At 37.2% G+C, this 15,480-nt stretch overlaps 1 protein-coding gene across 1 annotated transcript in view; it reads right to left on the bottom strand.

Annotated features, from left to right (window-relative positions):
* The window catches only part of Lrit1 (leucine rich repeat, Ig-like and transmembrane domains 1), a 76,739-nt gene extending 61,648 nt beyond the window's left edge, over positions 1 to 15,091 (bottom strand). The window contains exons 1-2 of the mRNA XM_078038913.1: positions 14,992 to 15,091; positions 11,602 to 11,659 (exon numbers count right to left, since the gene is read on the bottom strand). The gene's annotated coding sequence lies outside the window, so the exon portion shown is untranslated. The remainder of the gene's footprint in view (positions 1 to 11,601; positions 11,660 to 14,991) is intronic.
* Positions 15,092 to 15,480: the final 389 nt, after the last annotated feature.

Genomic DNA, 15,480 nt, shown 5'->3' with positions numbered 1-15,480 from the left:
GAGATGGAGCCTGTGTAGAACCCCACCTGTGCCCTCCCGTACTTGCTGATCCAGGCCAGCATGATAAGATGCTGAGGGTGGGGATGAGAAATTTTATCAGATATTGAGAGTGATCCAATACTAAGTATGAGACATTCTCATTAAATTGACTTGGCATGATTCTGGTTCAAACTAAGATAAATAAGCTGAAGGTAGAGTCCCAAGAAGGGACCTAGTCAAAAAGTGGGAAAAGGGGAGCATGAACCAGGTTTGATTCAAGGGAGTCTTTGTTGTAGGTAGCACCAAATACGGTTAAGACTGGGAGAGTTCCTCACAATAAGAACTTTTCCCACAGTTTTATATTTCGCTAATCTTCTAATGACATGACTCCATTTATTCAATTAGATGAATTTTTTAGACCCTTTTTGAGTGAGTGATAGTGGGACTTCACTGTGGAATGAATTACAACTGATCCCATCCATGCTCTTTGCCCTTGAACTCGAGGCCTTACAGAATAGCTCCCCCTTCTCTGACGTACCCATCCACCTGCTGTCGTGTCTTGCTCACATTGCACTGTGGCTCTGCTCCTGATAGACAGCAAAACCACATGTCTGCATCTCATACCTTTGGCTTGCAATCCTATCTGCCACTTCTTCCTTCAAGCCTGCTTATTTCAAGCAGTAATTCTAGTATTTTTCTTTTCATTTGTGTTTTATTATTATTATCTCCTGATTTTTACTTATGTGTATATTGCATTGGTATTCTGTGCACATGAAAAGCCACACAAGGTTATATGTACAGTGGAAATTAAGTTTTCTTTTCATTCAACATTTCACAGTAACAGAACCCCTTCTGTGAAAACAACTATGATTAACAGTTTGAGTGTCTTCCCAGAGATGGCCTTCAAATTTATAAATATTTATGTATATTCACATATTTCTTTTCCCCTGAACAAATTGTAGCATACAACACGCACTGCTTTCTCTGTCTCTAGCTTTTCCCTCTTGACATGGTGACTTGAAGAGAGCTTTATCTCAACACACACAGAGCTGTTTATTCTTCTTCGGGGCATTACATTTATTTCTCTGGCTGTAACTCCTGGAAAAATGTCTTGAGTCATTCTGGGAATGCCCCCCACCCCACCCAAATCTGCCCTCCACTCCCCATACTGAAGCTTCCATTAAGGGACGTCCCCTGCTGTCCATCTCAACTTTCAGGGACTTGCACCAACCCTCAGTGGTGGAGAGGAATGAAGCAGTGTTAGCCACAGAACTTTATTTCTCCCACAGAACAGCTTAGCTGAAAAGGGAAATGACTCTTTCTGGAAGGAAATCTGTGGACCTTCAACAACTACATGCTGATGCCTGGCAAGAAGCCCAGATTCACAAAACCTTCTCAGCTGTATCCGACAAATGGCATTTGTACCATTAGGGCAAGGCTCAGCAATATCAAATTGGCTTGCTTTATGTGCGTGTTTCTCCTTTTGGATAAACAAGGGGTCACTTTACAAGGAAGAGTCAGCATCCTCCTCTGGGGCCAGGGCTATATAATACCCCCATCTCCTTACACCTTGATCAGGTATGTGAGTCCCAAACATGGGATTTTTTTCCATGTCATTACATTGTCACTTCCTAAAAAATTAGTCTTTTCCCACCAATTCAACAAATTTTCTTTTGAATGCTAACATACATTACAGGTCATTTTCTAGGCATCCAAACATAATTGTGTGTGTGAAGACATGATTCCTATTCTCAGTACAGCATGTTTTGTATTTCTGCAATCTTCCCTCCTAGATAGGTTAACACCTGCCTGTTTGTTGCTTCTTGTATAATATTTCCACTGGATGGTAAGTGGAGAGAAAAATAGAAATCTTTGTACAATTTTCCTTTTGCTTTCAATTTCTCTTCCTTCCCCCAGAGAGTTCCATGTATTCAGCATGTCAAGCAAGACCTCCTAACTTCCCTGGTGTAATGCAAAGGAGAAAGAGGCGGGGAAAGGAATTAGACATTGCATTGAAATTTCTTCAGCTGAAACTCATCTCTAACATCCATTTTCCCTTTCTCCAATAGTAGTAGGTTTTTTTTATCTGGGCACCTGGCTGGAGAAATTAAAGAACCTATTTCTGAGCCTCCTTATGATGAGGTGTGATTATGAACAAAAGTTTGGCTGAAGAAATATAAGAGGAAATGTCCTATGGTCACATTCAGAAACCTTCCTGAAGAAACTCTCACAGCATGCCTTTGGCTTTTTCTTCCTTCCTTTCTGCATCAGCTGCCTAGAAACACAGTTGCTGACTTAGACCTCACAGATGAAGGTATGAGAGAAAAGAGTTATTCAGTAACACTCGTTAAATGGAAGAGACTTAATTTGACACATCGCAGGTGTAGGAGAAACAACAAGGACAATTGGGAATTTGTAGCCAAAAATTGGGGTTGGGCTTAGGGGATAGGAAATTGCCATGAGAACACAAAGAGAATAATGGGAGGGTCTGGTTAACCTGAACTAACAGGATTCTTACTGTGGGTAGGCCAGGGTGATCAGACATTACCTGGGGAAGGGTACAGGCTGAAGAAGCTAATTTGATACAGAGGGTGATCAGTCATATATGGAGAGTGGGGGAGTCTATCCAAACCATCTTAGCAGGATTTTTGCTAAAATCGAACAATGTAAAGACAAACACAAAGTTCACATCAGACTTTGTTAAGAAAGAACTCAGAGAAACTTGAATAGAATTTAGTCAAGGAGAGAATCTTTATCAAGGGCCATACTGTAAGGAAAGTAGAGAGAAAGTCAGGGGAATTTGATGCCTGTAGATCAACAGTGGACCACAAACATTCTCACTTCTCCCTGGGAGAGAAATCAATTTCAATGTAGTTGCAGACTCTGGTATGTTGAATTTTTCTTTTCTTTTTTAAATCCTAAGCACTAAACTATTATCCACTCAAAATTCTCAAATAGATTTTAATGCTTGTGTTTTTAAATCTCTGTTGCTAGCAATAGCAATGATTAATTCATGGATGTTGATTTAAAAGCTATCAGTGCCCCTGCCTTTCCAACCCATCTGGTAAATCCTTCAAATCCTTCAGCTTGAAACTTCAGCCCTAGTCAGTATGTGAGCCTCGAGGGGGCGGGGGGTGGGGCAGGGAGGGTGAGTGGCAGGAGGTGGGGGGTGCTGGGCAGAGAGATAAAAGGAGTTTGAAATCTTTCAGGAAATTGGATTTCAAATGGTGATACCCTGGGTATCTGAACTTCAGCCCCATATCTACTTGATGCTCAGTGTCATAAACAGACTTCTTGCCTCTCTCTCTCTATATATGGCCAGGCTACTTGCTCCTCAGAGGCACATATACCTTTCTGATCCCAGTTTTGATTAGTGGTCAAAGGCCTGGGATGGGGAGTCTACACAACTGGTTCCAAACAGTAGGGGAATTGGAGGTAGAATTAGCTAAGGAGCCCGTTGGTAAGTGAGGCTCATTGCTGACTGCACAGATGACTCCCTATCTCTGGCACCATATTATTCCATGGTTCTCGGACATGTTTACCCAGTTTAAAGGTCGAAGTAATTCTTGTAGTTTGTAAGTAACTGACTCCCTGCTCTCTTCTCAGCATTATGCCAGATGAGTTACTTGGCGGTGCTCAGCTACTGCTGATTGACTTGGAGTGTTCATACTTTTTAGAGAAGGTGCTTCTGAGTCCCATCAGGTTGATGGATGCCAGCTCAGAAACTCATGTTTACTATGCTCTCTGCATACTAATTTGGAATCCCTGACTCCTCAGTTCTTGGTTCCCCTAGTCCTGGAATCATCTACCATCTCTTTCCTACCTGTTCCATTATTAAGCCATTTGTCCAGAATGGGACTGAGGAGGAAGACAGAGTTTCAGAGGGATTTGTTAGGTTTTCAAGAGCTGAGATGAGGCCTAGCCATCCAGGAAGAGATAACCTTGGTTGGAGTCTTCCATGTCCAAGTGTAGACAAAGGACATTGATTCAGCTACCACAGGAAGTAGAAGGCATCATGCTTGAGCACCTCAATACTTCTCCACCATAAGGATCTGAAAGCTACAGTCCTCTCCCTGTATACTTAGACACTATCTTAGAGACAGAATCAGGAAATGGGAGAAGCTGTGGAGACATTTGGCCTTATTATCCAAAAATGATTCAAGGCTTCCTAAATGATATTGCTTAAAAGATCATTGTATAGAAGCCTGGTATTTTAGTAATTCTTAAAACAAACAAACACTAGGAAGAAACTCAGGGTTTAAAAAAAAAACAGACTGGCTCTACCAAATAAGGAAATTTATATTTCTCTGTTATTATGAGCTCAACTGTGTCCTGCTAAAATTCATGTTAATGTTCTAAGCCCTGCTAGCTCACAATGTGACTGTATTTCAAGGTAATAAATTTTAAAATGAGGTCTTTAGTGTGGGCCCTAGCTCCGTGCCTGGTGTCCTTATAAAAAGAGATTAGAACACAAACATACACAGGAGAAAGACCATGTGAAAACACAGGGAGAAGACAGTATCTGTGAGCCAAGGAGAAAGTCTTCAGAATGAGACTAATCCTGCTGACATCTTCATCTCAGACTTCCAGCCTCCAGAACTATGAGAGAATAAAGTTCTGTTGTTTAAGCCTTTCAATCTGCAGTCCATGATGTAGCAGCAGCGATAGCAAATTAAAGCATCTTATTTCTGAATAATAGTGTGAATAAATTTATATCCTTATTACATCTTACATTTTTCAAGGAAATGGGAGCATATTATAATATCTGGTTATTTAGCCCTTCCTATATGCCACACATTATTCTCAGGGTTTAAACACATGAACTCATTGCATTTGTAGAGCAACCTCATCTAATCCCCATCTACAGGTATGAAAACTGGGCAACTGAAAAATAAAGTAACATGCCCAAAGACTCACAAAGCACAAATGACAAGTGACAGAGCCAGGACCCTGAGCAAAGCAGTCAGACTTCATGGCCACACTCTTCTTCGGCACAGCAAAACTTGGAGTTTCATTTAAAAATACTTCCTAGTAGTTTTCCATGTCAATACACATATATCTACTGCATTTGTTTTAAGAGCCACGTGGAATCCCATATCTTATTCTAGGCTGTAAAAAAACTAAGCCTGCATTGGTATCTTTGCTGCTGTAGCAAGTAACCTCTGACTGTTCCTCAAGAACAGTGACTCATCTGAAAAAATGAAGGCATTTTCTCTCTTTCCAACAGAAGGAGAGGTTGGCCTTTGTATTTCTAAGTATTGGTGGGCTTTCTTAACCTAGAGAATATAACTTCTAAAGCTTTGTTCACAGTTATAGCTTCTTTTTGAGAAACTTTGTCTAAAAGGACTTTAAGTCATATTATGAGAGAAAATAAACAAAGTGAATGTTTGCATGGGTGGTGCTGGAAAGATTGGGAGCTGGCACTCTAAGAAATGGCTGGGGATAGGGAATAAGATGAAGGTCTTGGTTTCAAGACCAGGAACTTGGAGCATCCTTGAGCAATCCTAGCTGTGGTAGTAGCCTGAAATAGGTCTTAATGGTAAGAAGGGACTGGGGATGTGCTTCTGAAAGGGTGCCCAGAGGGATATCAGACCAAAGAAATGCTGTCCTGCACACAGAGGAAATGCACCCAGGGCAGGCAGAACTGTAGAAGAGGAGACTGCAGCAGGGTGTATGTCCTCTACCTGCCTAGCCTCCCAGGAGAGCCCCAGTAAACCCTGTCCCATCGTGAATCTTTGTAACAACTCATTCTGATATGGAACAGACAGATGTGAGCAGCGGGGATAGAAAGTTAAGGAAATAAATCTATAAACTGAACCCATCGTGTTAACCCCCACATGCTTTCTTTTAAAAAGCAATTTACTGGGCTGGGGATGTGGCTCAGGCCGTAGTGCGCTCGCCTGGCATGCATGTGGCCCGGGTTTGATCCTCAGCACTACATACCAACAAAGATGTTGTGTCCGCCGAAAATTAAAAAATAAATATTAAAAATTCTCTCTCTCTCTCTCTCTCTCTCTCTCTCTCTCTCTCTCTCTTCTCTTAAAAAAAAAAAAGCAATTTACCTGCAAGCCCTGCTTAGTTTAAGTCAATAGGATATGTTATATTCCTCATCAAACTACCTGTTACCTGCAAGAGAAATGTAGACCATAAAATGTGAATAAGAACACAAATTACCTGAAGAGGTAGACTTTCATGACTCTTACATAGACCAGGTTCCAGAACTCAGGGAGGTAAGGATAATTCCCCCTAACCATAAAATCTATCTGAACAAGTTCCAATTAGAGCTGGTCAGCCTTGGCCAAAGTGACCTAGAGTTGCCCTGGACCTTTACCAGGTGCAGTAGGGACTTAGATGTCTGATGTCATCTTGCTGTCAGTCAAAAGCCAAGAGGTGGATCAGGCATAACTCTCTGGAAACTTCCCTAGGACCTTTAATAAAACTAGACGGCAAGAAGGATGCACCACTCTTCTGTTTTCTGCGAGGACCCACTCTCTCCCTTGAGAGTGTCCCTTTTCTCCTTTCCTATCCCTTCAATAAACTCTTGCCTGCTACTATGAGTGACATGTCTAAATCTTTCTAGTGTGATTATAAGAACTGCTGAGAGAGGACTTCTGTGACTATGTCAGCTCCATGGCAGGCCCTTGCCCTGTGACCCTCTGCCAGTGAGGGGCTTCTTTTTAATACTTCAGGAATTTTGCAAGCTCTCAGGAGAGCCACTTATATCTGTTGGGGTTTCCCCCCTCCTATTCTTGATCTCTGTTTTGATTTGCAAATTTCTTTGACTTTATTTTCCATCCCGTCTCTTCAGTTTTCATCACTGCTGTTATCTTTTTTTCATTTGAAGGGCTCTTTGGTGTTTTTCAGAACATTTATTTTTTATGACATCTATTCTTGTCTCAGAAACACATTTCTTTCTTATTTCGCTGAAGATATTATCTACAGTTTTTTGGGAAGCCAGTGTATGCAAATGGCTTTATTCTTCCTGCAGAATTTGTGGATCCTTTCAGATACCTTCATTTGGGGCTATATCTTCTACGCTAGAGATTGTCCTCTATTGTCTGACAATTTGAGTGTTTCATTCATTGGTAAATGGGGAGGGGAAAACGAATATATTCTATAAAGCAATATTAAATTCTATATCGATATAAAAGAGAATTTACCTTCTTTTCAAGTGAACATTCATGAAACTTGGCCAAATATTCGGTCACTAAAATAACCTCAAGTAATTCCAAAGGACAAAAATACACAAATGTCATTCTTTGATTATAATGCAGTAAAACTAGGAATTAATTACAGACTTTAAAAAAAAATCTAAAAATTCATTTATTCCTAGTAATTTTAAACCAGTTTATTAAATAACTTGTTAGAATAAAGGAAAAGTAAAATGTTAAATTGTAAAATTCCCTGCAAATAATAATGAAAACAAAACTTAGAATCTGTAATACTGCTAAAACAATTGCTAAAACAATTATCACAGGAAATTTTGTGGTTTTAAATACCAGAGGCCACAAAATATGAAAATATAAATATAAGTGAATTTAATATCCAATATAGAAAACAAAATAACAAACTGAACCAAAAGAAAGAAGGAAAGATTTAATGAAATGAAATTATAATGAATGATTTAGAACTAAGAAGAGAGTAGAAATAAAAAAGAAAACTGGATATAAAAAAAACGAAGATATTCAAACTATTATCTAAATTTAAACTTTAAAAAACAAGAAAGTTCAAATACATAAGAGACAGAAATAATTACAAAAAAAAAAATGCCTTCTAGATCACTGAGAGAAGCATCGGCACCTGGGGAGGATCTCTGGTCTTTCCTGCAACTTTTTAGCTATAACCTTCACAAAGTGGCTGTGATTTGGGGGATGAGCTCCAGAAGAACAACGTGGCTGGTTCCAGGCCTCAGAAGTGCCAGAATTCATTTAGCTTCAAAAATGAGAAGTTTGATAAGTATGCTCAGACAAAAAAAAAAAAAAAATCAACCCCAAACTTCACGATGGAGTAAGTATGTCAGCCCTGTAGAAAAGTTCAGCAAATACCAACCATAACCATTATCAAAATCTGAAAAAATGTGTTGAATGTTTACAAAAAAAATTCTTACCACATAAGATGTAGACCATATGCCTTTGAACTTGAAATTTGTGCAAAACGTGGAAAGAAAGAAAACATTGTTGGGCTGAGGATGTGGCTCAAGCGGTAGCACGCTCGCCTGGCATGCGTGCGGCCCGGGTTCGCTCCTCAGCACCACATACCAACAAAGATGTTGTGTCCGCTGAGAACTAAAAAAATTAAATATTAAAAATTCTCTCTTTCTCTCTCTCACTCTCTCTCCTCTCTCACTCTCTCTTAAAAAAAAAAAAAAGAAAGAAAACATTGTCATTCCATTTAATGAAGAACCAGAAAATACTGGAAATAATCAAGTTCCAACCAGAGGAAAAGCTGCAAAAAAAAAAAAAAAATGAAGAAAGAGATGATAATTTAGGTTTTGATGACACAGATAACAATCAAGTGGTTTAATGACTATATTAAAAGTTAGAGAAGGTGAAATTCTAACCAACTATTGCCTTTGAGGGCTTCACAAAACGTATTGTGAAACTTTATTAAGGAAATTTTAAAAACTATAGAAAATACGTAAAATTACGAACAGCATATGTAAAATATTTGAATAATTATAAGACTTTCATTCAGAGTTTTCTTAAAATTTTTTTAAATGTTGATGGACCTTTATTATATTCATTTATTTATATGTGGTGCTGAGGATCGAACCCAGTGCCTCACACAGTGGTAGAGCACTTGAAAGTGCTCTATCACTGAGCCACAGCTCCAGCCCCCAGAGTTTTCTTATCACAAATTTTTAGGTTGCATATACTAGAATATCTGCCAAAATGATATTGGGGAATCATATTGCAGTTCATGAGAATTATGTAAAAGAATGTACCTAGTATGGAAATAAACAAGACTCAGAATTTGTGATTATACAAAAAGTGTGTCATGTAAAAATAAGTTGTCATTATTATAGTCATCATTAAAAATTAGTCCATGGTAAGTACCTTTTGAAAGATTGATCTCAAGTAAACAGCTTACAAAAGCCTCCTTACTTATTTTTGCTTATTACAAAGCAAAAGCAGTTTTTTTAAAAAAATAATAATGTTTAGCAAGTGTACACCATTTTTATTTGAAAGTATTTTTATATACCTCATCAAACTGTTGTATCTTTTTTTCTCTTGTGAAATACACATGCATTAAAATGCATAGAACTTATATGTGAAGTTTAATGAATAATTATGAAGGAAAGTTCATACATTTACATCTTGATGAAAAACTGCCAGTATCTAGAGCCTTCCGTGAAGCTCTCCCTCATCACAAGTTCATCTTTCTTCCCAGTGTTGGTACTTACCTGAAATTTTGATCATTATTTGCTTTATTGTTTTATTATCCATTTTGTACTTTTAAACAATTTAAATTCACTTTGTCTGATTTTTTAACTCTCTCCTATCTTTTATTTTGAAAACAGTCTCAAACCTACAAAAAAGTAGAAAAGTAGTACAATGAACACACACACACACACACACACACACACACACACATATATTTTAATTTGCTGACCTACTTGAAAATAAGTATTAAGCATTTGGGCTTAAACTTTATGTGCAAAGATACAATGGAAAAGAAGACCCCATTTATTACAGCACACAAAATACAAAGGCATAAAACTAACAGATAATGTCCAAAAGATGAGAACATAAAATAATTATGAATTCATAAAAATGGACTTGAAAAAATGGAAAGATAGGCCTCATTGTAGAAAAGGACCATTCAACCTCATAAAGATGAGGTTTTATATTTTATAGATCTAATTTAGAACTCCAAAGCAATTTAAATATGCCATCTGATTTTTTTTCCTGGAACTAGAAAATTTTATTATAAAATTTATTTGGAAGAACAGTGAAGAGAAAAAAATCAGTAAGCCATAGAAAAAATCAGAAAGAGGAAAGGTGAAGTAACTGTGGGGCTAGATAAAAAGATAGAAAAATATCTTATAAATGCATTAAAATATAAGAGGAAGTGAGGGGAAAGGGAAAAAACAAGGGGGAGAAATGAATTACAGTAGATGGGGTAGAGAGAGAAGACGGGAGGGGAGGGGAGGGGAGGGGGGATAGTAGAGGATAGGAAAGGCAACAGAATACATCAGACACTAGTATGGCAGTATGTAAAACAGTGGATGTGTAATTGATGTGATTCTGCAATCTGTATACGGGGTAAAAATGGGAGTTCATAACCCACTTGAATCAAATGTATGAAATATGATGTCAAGACCTTTTTAATGTATTGAACAACCAATAATAAAAAAATAAAAATAAATAAAATATATTAGTTTTAGTTTCTACGTTTAAAACATTTTGGTAATGACCTGTTAATATAAATAAAAAATCAGTGGGAGCAGAACTTAATAGTCCAGGATAGACTCAATTGCATTTGGAAAGGTAACACATGACAAGACAGCATTTCAAATCATTTTAGTGGAATGATGGTTTTTCTGTAATACTCCTTTAATTCAGATGTAATTACTATACAGGAATGCTCAGCTTTTATTTATATAGTTTAATGAATTTTTACAAATTCATATGCTAATGAAACCACCATACCAAAGTATAAAGCATTTTTTAAGACTTGCAAAGTTTTTGCACAACTTAAAACTTCTTATCCCCCCATTTGCCCTGAGGGAGATCACTGTTTTTACTTCTATTATTATAGGCTAATTGTTTCTGTTCTAGAGTCTCATATAAATAAAATCACATAGTATGTACTCTTTTATATCTGGCTTCTTTTGCATTTATCAATAATTTTCTCCTTTTTGATACTGACCTAGTATTTCCTTGGGTGGAATACTATACTATACTATACTATACTAGTCTACAATTTGTTTATATATTTACCTGTTACTATGGTTTGGATCTGAAATATTCCCCAGGATCCTAGGTGCTAAACGTTTGATCATAAGCCTATGGTTGTCATTGGGAATGTGTTCTTGAAGTAAATACTGAGAACCTAGGTTTTCCCCATCTTTCTGTTTCCCAGCAGCTATGAGATGAGCAGTCTTCTCCACCACTCTCTCCTGCCATGGTGCAGAGGATCAAGCAACTATATACTGAAACCTCTGAATTTTGTAAGCCATAAAAGGCTTTTCCTGAATTAAGTTGATTTATTTTAGGTATTTTGTCATAGTGACAGAAAGTGACTAACACATCTGCTCATGGATATGTGATTATTTCCAGTATGGGCAACTGTGAGCATTCTTATTCAAGTCATTTTATGGCCATATATTTTCATTTTTCTTGAATAATTGCCTAAAAGTAGTGTTGTAGGAGGAGTAGCTAGATTTTCAGGCAGGGGTATGTTTGACTTTATGAGAAACTGCCAAAGTGAACTTTAAAATAGTTTAACCATTTAAATATCTCAGTATATTAGGTTTCTAGTCACTCCATATTCTTCCCAAAATTTATGGTTGTCTAAAAGTTTTCTTAGTCATTGTCTTAGACCCTTTCCTGTGGCTGTAACAGAACACCTGGATAATGTAACAGACTGGATAATTTACAAAGAAAATTTATTTCTCACAGTTCTGCAGACCGAGAAGTCCAAGGTCAAGGGCCCACATCTGGAGAGGGCTTTCTTGCTGCATCAAAAAAATGGTGGAAGGGCAAGTGAGCATGGGTAAAACAGAGAAAGGAGGAAATCATGCAGAATTCATTGTTTTTCCAGGAATTGTCTCCTGGAATAATGACTTTAATTCATTCACGAGTGTGGAAATCTTATGGCCTAATTGGCTCATAAAGGCCAATCTCTTACTAGGTTGCAATGGCATTCATATTTCAACATGAGTCTTAGAGAATTCAAACTATAGCAGCCATTATAGAAGGTATGAAGAACTATGTCATTGGATTTTAATTTAATGTTAAACACCTTTTCATGTGTTCATTTATGGATCTTCTTTTCTGGTATATCTATTTAAGGCTGTTCCCCATTTTAGGATTTGGACCATTTTTTTTTTTAATCATTGATTTGAGTAGGTTCTTAGCACAAGTTATTTTTCAGATTCACATTTTTCTTGTGGTAATGTGTTTTTCCTTGAAAACATAACTTATTTTAAAATATTCAATAGAGTGCTTTCCTGACATGTGTGAGGCCCTGAGTTCGATCTCTTATACCACCAACACCACCACCACCAAAACCAACAACAACAACGACAAAAAACAAAACAAAGTATTTAAAATGAAGTATCTTTTATCAACTTTTTGAACAATTTCTTTGAATTCTTTTAGAGTTTGTTTTTATATTTCAGATCTCTTCCACCTTGTAGTGACTTTGGTAATTTGGGGGAAATTTTTCTTTCATGGAGATTTAAAATGTGTAACTACAGAGCTAGCACATACAGAATTTTCTAACAATTAAATCTCTTACTGGCCCGTTGTTAGCTCACATTATAGTCAGGATGATTAACTTCAGTTGCTTCTTATTATGTGATATTTAAATAGTTTAATTTTCACAAGAGAAAAACATTCACCTTTATCAGGATTAAGCAGTTTAATATATATTTTTGTGTATTCAGCACAAAAATCTAAACTGCTATGGAAAACAGGTTAGCATTTTCTTAAAAAAATTAAAAATATAATTACCATATGATTCAGAAATTCTACTTGTAGATATATACCTGTTATGAAATAGATAAGTGATGTCTCCCCCAAAACCTATGTGTGACACAGTGTGATAATATTCATAGGTGAAATAATTATGGGATTTGTAACCAAATCAGTGGATTAACCCATTGATCTGGATTAAGTGGGTAGTAACTCTAGGCAGGTAGGGTATGCTTGATGGTGGAGGTAGGCCACTGGAGGAGTGACATTGGAGTTTATATTTTGTCCCAGGTAACTAGAGCTCTCTCTGCTTCTTTGTTGTCATATCCAGAGCTGCTTTTCTCTGCCATGCCCTTCTCATGATGTTCTGCTTCATTTGGGGCCCAGAACTATGAAGACATCCATCTATGGACTGAGATCTCTGAAACAGTGAGCCAAAACAAACTTTCCCTCCTCTAATTGTTCTTTTCAGGTATTTTGGTCACAGTGATGAAAAAGCTGATGAAAACAAAACCCAAGAGAATTGACAAAACAGTCTTGAAGAATTATTTTCATACCCATGTTTGCAGCACCATTTTTCACAATAGCCAAAAGCTGGAAGCAACACAAGTATCCATCAAGGGAAGAATGGATAAACAAAATGTGGTTTATACACATAGAGACCTATCATTCAGCCTTAAAATGAAAAGAAATTCTACACACACCATAGTATGGACCTTGAAGACTTTATGCTAAGTGAAACAAGCCAGTCACAAAAAGATAAATACTATACAATTCCACTTTATATGAGGTACCTAGAGTAGTCAAATTCACAAAGACAGAGAGCAGTTTGCCAGTGGTTGAAAAGAGGTAGAATGGAAAATTCTTTTAAATAGGTATATAGTTTTAGTTTTGTAAGATGAAGTGGTGGTAATGGTTGCATGACAATATGGTTGTACTTAATACCACAGAGCTATACAAAATGAGGGGATAAATTTTGTTATGTATATTTTACCACAGTAAAAAAAGTGCAGGAAAAAAAATCTAGTGAAAGACAGAGTCAGCAAAAGATGAAAGGGCCTGATGCTATTCTAGACAACTGGAGGAACTGGAAATAGGAACTTTATGTTAAATTTATTGATTTTTAAATGTTGGTAACTAATTAAATTTTTTTTTAATCATAGTGTGGGCCAAATGAAATGTACTTGTTGGCCAAATTTGATCTACACCTGTTAGTTTATAAACTCTGCAAAAGCACTAGGAAAAAGAATGACCTACTTCAAATCCCAATACCAAAAAAAAAAAAATTCTATTATATACCTTCCAAACAATTCTAAATCCATACTCTCAACCACCCCGTTTATCTAACTTTCACACACCATGCCAATATTTCCATTGCTCTAAATCTCTCAGGGCCAGGCATCAGGCAACTAGAAACCACCCTTATACCCTAGAGTCCTCTGACATTATTCAGATCAGTCAATCCCAGGCTGTTTTCTCTTCCCTGTTTCCTGTCTTGCATTTCACACACACACACACACACAAAAAAAAAAAAAAAAAAAAAAAAAAACCAAACCACCAACCCCCCCCCCAAAAAAAAAAACCAAAACCAAGACCAATAAACAAAAAACCAACCAACAATGAAAGCTCTGTCATGGACTTTTCCCTCACACTGATTCTGCTTTCTTACCAAAACCTGCTTTCTTACCAAACCTGATGCTTCTCCAAATAGTCCCAAATGGCATGTAGTGTTCCTAGCTCTCTGGAAATGTAAGCAATAAACACTTTCTTCCAGTGCATTGACTAATGTGTGTCATTATAGTCATCTCATGAATTAAAACCCCAAGGGTACACATTGAAACAAATGGCTAATAGAAAAATAATCAATGTGACATAATGACAACCAAGGAAATGAAGAAGTTGGGGCAAAGACAAAATAGGAATAGAAAAAATTAGTTGAAGCTGGGAAATATTCATATAGAGCAAACATCCAGTAAGACTTCTATCTTTGTAGAAAAGGAAGGGCAGGGTGACTTAGTACTTCACAATTGCTGAAGAAAAGAGAACATATGATCACCTCAAATATTTAGGAAATCTCAAGATAACAATCCAGCAGTGTAAAGAAACAAAATTCTTCCTGATTTTGGGAACTCTGATTTTTCTTCTTAGTCCCTCATATGGAAATTGCTAAGAATGTAGTATTTTGTCCAATCCCCAAGGATAATCTTTACCATTTCTCAATTTTAACTGAGGACATAAATCCCAAAGCACATTTTAGTAACTACATATTTTGAGTGATATGCTTGAGGAGCCTTTTAGTCAGCCTTTCCTTACTGTGTCTAAAATATATGACAAGAGCAACTTAGAGGAGGAAAGATTTATTTTGGCTCACAGTTTATGAGGTTTCAGTCCATGATTGGGTGGCTCCATTGCTTTGGGTCTGAAGTGAGGCAGAATCTCATGGTGAAAGTGGCAGAGGAAGGCTGCTCATAGAAGCTGGGAGAGAGCAGGGCAAGAGGGGGGGTGATGATAAATCTTTCCAGTGTACATCCCTAGTGACCTACTTCATCCATCTAGGTCCCACCTGCCAGTAGCTAGCAATGGAATAATCCAGGAAAAGTATTAACCCACTGATAAGGTCAGAGCCCTTATGATCCAATTATTGCCTAAAAGCCTCACCTCTCAACCTTGCTGCTTTGAGGACCATGCTTTCCACATAGGAGCTTTGGGGAGACATTCCAGATCCAAATCATAACAAGGGGTGTTTCCAAGAGTTCAGTCTGGTGTTTGTTTTTCTAATGATTTTACTTAATCCAAAAAGAAATTGTAGAATATTTATATCCTGTCTTTCTCAATATTTTAAACACACACATTATCACTC

The sequence above is a fragment of the Ictidomys tridecemlineatus genome, chromosome 1 (genome assembly GCF_052094955.1).
Source record: "Ictidomys tridecemlineatus isolate mIctTri1 chromosome 1, mIctTri1.hap1, whole genome shotgun sequence".
Taxonomy (NCBI): Eukaryota; Metazoa; Chordata; class Mammalia; order Rodentia; family Sciuridae; genus Ictidomys; species Ictidomys tridecemlineatus.
This window is presented reverse-complemented; position numbering and strand designations above follow the sequence as displayed.